Genomic DNA, 6612 nt, shown 5'->3' on the forward strand with positions numbered 1-6612 from the left:
AGTATTTTCTCTGAGGGGAGCAATTTGGTTCCCTGATGTCTACGATCCCTGCGGTAAAGTGGGTTTTGAGATCACTGGAGTGGTGGCAGGATGAAGGAAGTCTCAGGAGTGGAGTTCCCTGGAACACAGTAGAGTCGGTAGTTATCACTACAGACGCCAAACCAGTGGCGTGGGGAGCCTACCTAAGGGACCAGTACCTTCAAGGGGAATGGAATCCAGCCTTCAAAAGCAGCTCCTCAAACCTAAAAAGTGCTTGCTTCCGCAGCACATATACTAATATTGGAATGATAAAGAGAAGATTAGCATAGCCCCTGTGCAATGATGACACTCAAATTCGTGAAGCATTCAAAAAACTACCAGCAGTGATAGAGGCATTACAGATACTAGTAGAGAAGATCGCCAGGGAAAACGTGGTAATCTTCTCAGAAAACAGTACAGTAGGGGCCTACCTAAATAACTAGGGCACCAGGTCAAAATCCCTGATAGAAAAAAATAAATAAATATTATAGCGGGAAGGAGGTTGCAGTCACTCATGGCTCACCGCTAGTAAGGCTGTGCAATCATCATAGCCAACTACCTCAGTCGCCATACCTTCAACAAATCGGGTGGATTTTACACCAGGAGGTGTTCAAACAGATCTATTTAGGTTGAAAGGAACCAGAAAAGTGTTTATTTGCAAATCAGGAAAGTCTACAATGACAGTACACAGATTATTTTCCCTAGATCCCAGAAAGGACCAGAGAGAGTGGTTGCACTTCTACAGAGATGGGACTTCCGACTAGCATACCGTATTTTTCGGACTATTAAGACGCACCGGACCATAAGACGCACCCTGGTTTTAGAGGAGGAAAATAGGAAAATAAAATTTTTAAGCAAAAAATGTGGTCCTGACACACTGTTATGGGACGAGGATCTGCTGCTGACACTGTATGGGGGTAATTTCAAAAAAACAAAAAAACAAAAATGGTGTGCGGTTCCCCCAATTTTGATAACCAGCCAAGATAAAGTCTCACAGCTGGGGGCTGGTATTCTCAGGCTGGGGAGACTCACGTTATTGGGATCCCCCCAAGCCTAAAAATATCAGCCAGCAGACGCCCAGAATTGCCGCATCCATTAGATGCGATAGTCCTGGGACTTTTCCCAGCTCATCCCGATTGCCCTGATGCGGTGCAAGCGGAGTAATAAGGAGTTAATGGCAGCAGCCCATAGCTGCCACTAAGTCCTAGCTTAGTGATTGCTGGCATCTATGGGACACCTCCTCACCACTAAGCTGTAAGTGAAAGTAAATGAACACAAACACATACAAATTCTTTATTTGAAATAAGACAAAAAAAACACCCTCTTTCACCACTTTATTAACCCCTAAAACACCCAGGTCCGATGTAATCCACACCACACGATGTCCCACGACGCATCCAGCTCTGCTACATCTGACAATCATAGAGAGCAGTCATAGAACACGACCGCTCTCTTTGCGGGTCAGGCCGCAAGTGATGTAAGCTTCCGGGATCAGCGGAGACTCCAGCTGTCACCGCACATCACCTGACTGAAGTCACCGCGAATCTTGCGGTCACTTCAGCCGCGACCCAACTTGCAGTAACAGCTGGAGAACTGCTGCTGTACCTCTCCTCACTCCACGCAGCATCACTCGCTTCCTGTCTGTGCCAGCTGACCTGTGTGGAGCCGTGTGTACAGCGATAACGTCATCGCTGTGCTCACCGCTCTCTACACAGATCAGCTGGCACACAGACAGGGGGACACTGCGATGCTGCAGGGGAACGGTGAGTATACCGTACTTATTCACTGCCCCCCGTGCTGATGGTGCACGGGGGGCAGTGAATATAGCTGCACAGGATCACTCCAGGCTGTAGTTGGCTGGGGTGATCACGCGGGCCGGCTCTTTAGTATGCGCGCATGCCCCGCCCATCATCCTGCCCACCTGTCAACGCCAGCTTCAGGGCTGAGAGATGATGGGCGGGATGATGGGCGTGCATATCAAATGAGCGGGCCCATGTGGTCAGGGTAGCGCTGCTACAGCCTGCTCCTGCCTCTGATGACCCACTCCACCACCACCGCACCCGCCTTCACCCGCTCCACCACCACTGCACCGCAGCCATTTGACTATAAGACGCACCCCCCACTTTCCCCCATAATTATGCATTGTGTTAATATGTGTATTAATTTATAACCCGCATTTAGTGGCCTTCATATGTTTATTTTTTGATAGTGGATATTTATATTGTAATATCTTGGTCCCTTTTGATTTCTGAGCTTGTTTATCTGCAGGGGTTGTTTTGTGCTTGCTACCTATATATTTTTCCTGCATTTTTATATGCTTACTACACCTTGTGCCCTTCTTCTCTGTACCTATCCATTTTTTCTTATTTTTTAAACAAATTTTTTTTCATGTTTATATTCTTGTAATTACTAATAAAAATATATATATTCTTCACATTTATTTTGTCTTTTCTTCTTGGTACATGCTCTTCTGGTTCTCCTTTTTCCCACATTCTCTGGGACCATAGTGCTCAGGCGGCAGCCTCGATTTCCCTGTCTGCCAGCCCATTAAATCCCTCTGCGTGATGCGAGGACGCGCACGCACCCTGCGTGTGCATACTATAAGGTCCTTATGCTGGCTTGTGACAGTATTCTCAGGGTTTACCATGTGGGTGGGGTAAGCAGTGCAAGATGCGCTGTGCTCCCGTCCACAGAAGAAGAGGAGTAGCAGTTTTACTGGCCTCCCTGCTGTACATGCCTTCCGAACCTGTGGTGTGTGACTCCTCCCCCCAATACCGTGAGTCCGCAACCCAGTGCTGTCCCTCCAGTGCTATGTACCCCGTAATACTGTGTATCCCCTAGTACTGTGTGAACTACCCAGTGCTGTGTTCCCCTAGTGCTGTGTACGCCCTCATTGCTGTGTAACCCAAACTGTTGTTCGTGCTCCTTGGTGATGTCTATCGTCCCCCAGTATTAACAAAGCCCACTAGTGCTGTCTACACCACCTAATGATGTCAACACCACCTAATGTTGTCCATGCCATGGTCAGTGCTGTCCGTGTCCCCTAGTCCTGTCTGTGCCCCCTTATGCTGTCCATGCTTACCAGTGCTGTATTCCCCCAGTGCTGTGTGGCACCCTTGGGATGTCTATGCTGCCCCAGTCCTGTCTGTGCCCCCCTAGTACTGCCAACTAGTGCTGTCCATGCTCCTACCTAGTGCTGTCCATGCTGCCTCCAGTGCTGTTGATGCCGCCTCCAGTGCTGTCCGTGCCACCGCCAGTGCTGTCTGTGCCACTACCAGTGCTGTCCATGCTCACCCAGTGCTATCCGTGCCCCCCTACTGATGTGTGTTCCCCAGCACATCCTGTGATGTATATGCCCCAGCCTCTCCTGTGATGTATACACCCCAGAGTCGGGTGTGATGTATATGCTCCCTGCCCCTCCTGTGATGTATATTCTCCCAGCTTCTCCTGTAATGTATATGCCTCAGGCCCTCCTGTGATTTATATACCCCCAGCCCCTCCTGTGATATATATTGCCCCAGCTTCTCCTGTGATGTACATTCCCCAGCCTCTCCTGTAATGTATATGTCCCCAGCCTCTCCTGTAATGTAAATGCCCCCAGCCCATCCTGTGATGCATATGTCCCCAGGCTCTCCGGGGATGTATATGCCCCAGCATCTCCAGACCGAGACAAACCTGAAAAAGCAGTTGTGAGAAACATCATGATCAATATCACCGAACATCACAGCAACACCAAAGAGAAGCAGCTCCAGCCACCACAATAGGGGTGAGTTAATTGTTTGACCAAATATAGCAGGGTACTTTTTAAGTTGACCATTTTGTGTGGCTTCCAAAGGTTAGTAGAAAATTCTAAATGGCCCCCGGCAGTAAAAAGGTTCCCCACCCCTGCTGTATAGCAACACATCTAGTTCTTACTTGTCAATATAACTTATCTACAGACACTCAATGTCTCTGTGATGTATTGTATTCATCCCTAAAATTAATGTTACTCTGAGAAAATAAGATTATTTAAAAGCCTGTGGAAAATTAGAGGTATAATATGTGCCTAATGGAATTCTATTTTGAACACAGACCTATTCATTGCTTATTCCACTTGCAAAATCAATGTCAATTGAAGAAGCATTCATCACTTCTTAAGACTTTATATGACTTCCATTACTTTCCTATGATTCAAAACAGATATTTAGACGGAACCAGCTGTCACGCCGCACTTATCACCAATTCAAGTCCGAAATAAATTAATCCATGTTTTTATTGAATTAGCTAAGTACAGGTCTACGCGTTTTGGAGGTCACAGCCCCTTTCCTCAGGACATAGAGCAGTGACAAGGATAATTCATTCAGGAGAGGAAAACCAGTATATATACAGTATCATCCTGGGTATAGACATCATAGGACCTCCCTCTATTTCAGAGTTGGCGGGATCCTTATCAGTCCACAAAAACGGTGATAACATACAAGTAAATATAATCCAAAAACCTAATATCAAAACATCATAATGCTTATTTTTGAAATTACAGGAAGGGAGCAGGATTAAAAAAACATTGCAAACAAAAATAACATTACAAAAACACAGAAAAATGATCAAGTGTATGCAACAGGCAACCACCCGATTAAAATATATATAGATAAAAAATATATATTTATATTCAGATTTTTATTTATAGTAATCGGATGGTTGCCTGTGGCATACACTTGATCATTTTTCTATGTTATTTCATCTTTCTTTATTTTTCACCTGAAAAGCGAAATAGAGACATGGATAAATCAGCCATCGAATTCCTCTAATTGAGTATCCCATTGGTATGAGTTCTAGACTGTTTTCTGACCTTGTAATTGTTTGTTAATTTTATTAATTTTGTTAACAAAACCTGCTGAGCGGGACATTCGAATATAGAGAGGCTAATACACCATTACTCGCAATATAACGAATAGCCCGAATACCATACTATTCTGCGAATTGTGACAAATACATTCGCTCATCACGAGTCTCAACCATCAAAGGCAGGATTAGGAAAAATACCGATTGCAGCGGCACTATGCTGTTTACACAACTCCCATAGAAACTATAGGGAGTTATGTACACAGCCCAGTAAAGCAAGCTACACTGTCAGCGTTACTCCTGACTTGCAAAAATAGAGTAACTGATGAGCTAATAAATTTGCAGGTCAATGGTTCGCCGGCTAGGTTAGTATTCCGTGGTCGCTAGATGGGAGCCCTGCGAATCACCTTCTACCTGAAGGCTTCCTTGGCTTGTCTTTTGATTAGGCAGCCATGTAAATCAAAAGAGGAGCCGAGAATGATGTCAGGTAGGAGGCAAAACAGGGGATTCACATTCAATGGCCAAAGATTACTTACCTGGCTCACTGGAGTCCTGCAAATTGAATATGTCTAATAGCCCACTGTGCTATACTGTTCACATAACTCGCAGAGTGGCCTTTAGCATTATTTTGCTAACCCCAATTTTGGTTGATTGAACCTAAAAGCTGTTATTCCGATATTAGCTATGAAAAGTAGAGAAGTGAAAAATTCTTAAATCCCCTTTAATTGAATACATAATTTTTAGCATTAGTAATCGTTTGCATTTCCTGATTATGTTCCATACCATTACACTGTTCTTATTCAAGCTTCCCCTTCACCAAGATTGCATCACACACAGATAACTAGACCCACAGAAGATTTTTCACTAAGGATTACAATTAGAGTTGAGCGCGGTTCGCGGTTCGAGGTTCTCCAGTTCTAGGCTCGAGTGATTTTGGGGGCTGTTCGAGATCGAACTAGAACTCAAGCTTTTTGCAAAAGCTCGATAGTTCTAGATACATTCGAGAACGGTTCTAGCAGCAAAAAGCAGGGCTTTTTATAGTTACAGTGTGCAGGAGCCATCGCTGGCAGCCTGCCAGAAGCTGGTAACCAAGATAAACATCGGGTATCCAACCAAAGCGCTTTGGTTAGTAACCCGATGTTTATCCTAGTTACGTGCAGGAAGCCCACACTTCCCCGCTCAGCTCGCTCCGCCCCCTCCTGCCCGCGGCATGTACACATACACACACACACACACATGGTCCCGCTCGGCTTACCTGCGGTGATGAAGTCCCGCCATCCTGACCTCAGCGCTGTCACTGTCCTCCATGGCCGCCGCTTGTCACATCACCTCTCGCTTCCGACCCGAGACTGACTAGCGGTGACGTCACGGGCCTCTCGCTATACTTGGTGTGAAGGCGCCGGTCATTGAACTCAGTGACAGGGGCTGTCAGTGTGCTGGAGATCAGCGCAGGTAATGTACCTCGCTGACAGCAGCACTTGTCATGCCCTGCAGTGACCTGGGCTGACCCATTGATGTTAGCTCAGGTCACTGCACTGCTCTCCCAGCCAATGGGGAACATCCTGCTCTTCATTGACTGGGACAGTGTGGATCGTCATGGCAACCCCTTGGATTACACCAGACCTGGATTTGTTTTTCATTCTAATAAATTGGTTAAAGAGGGAATGTTTTGGGGAGTGTTTTTTCAAATAAAAATGTGTTTGTCGTCTATTTTTTTTTTATTACTGACTGGGTTGGTGATGTCGGGTATCTGATAGACGCCTGACCTCACCA

General features: G+C 45.8%; 1 non-coding gene across 1 annotated transcript; it reads left to right on the plus strand.

The window, feature by feature from the left end:
* Nucleotides 1–249: 249 nt before the first annotated feature.
* Nucleotides 250–356, plus strand: LOC142313574 (U6 spliceosomal RNA). The gene has a single exon (XR_012754567.1). It is a non-coding gene; the product is annotated as a U6 spliceosomal RNA (small nuclear RNA).
* Nucleotides 357–6612: the final 6256 nt, after the last annotated feature.

Source organism: Anomaloglossus baeobatrachus, chromosome 5 (genome assembly GCF_048569485.1).
Source record: "Anomaloglossus baeobatrachus isolate aAnoBae1 chromosome 5, aAnoBae1.hap1, whole genome shotgun sequence".
Lineage (NCBI taxonomy): Eukaryota > Metazoa > Chordata > Amphibia > Anura > Aromobatidae > Anomaloglossus > Anomaloglossus baeobatrachus.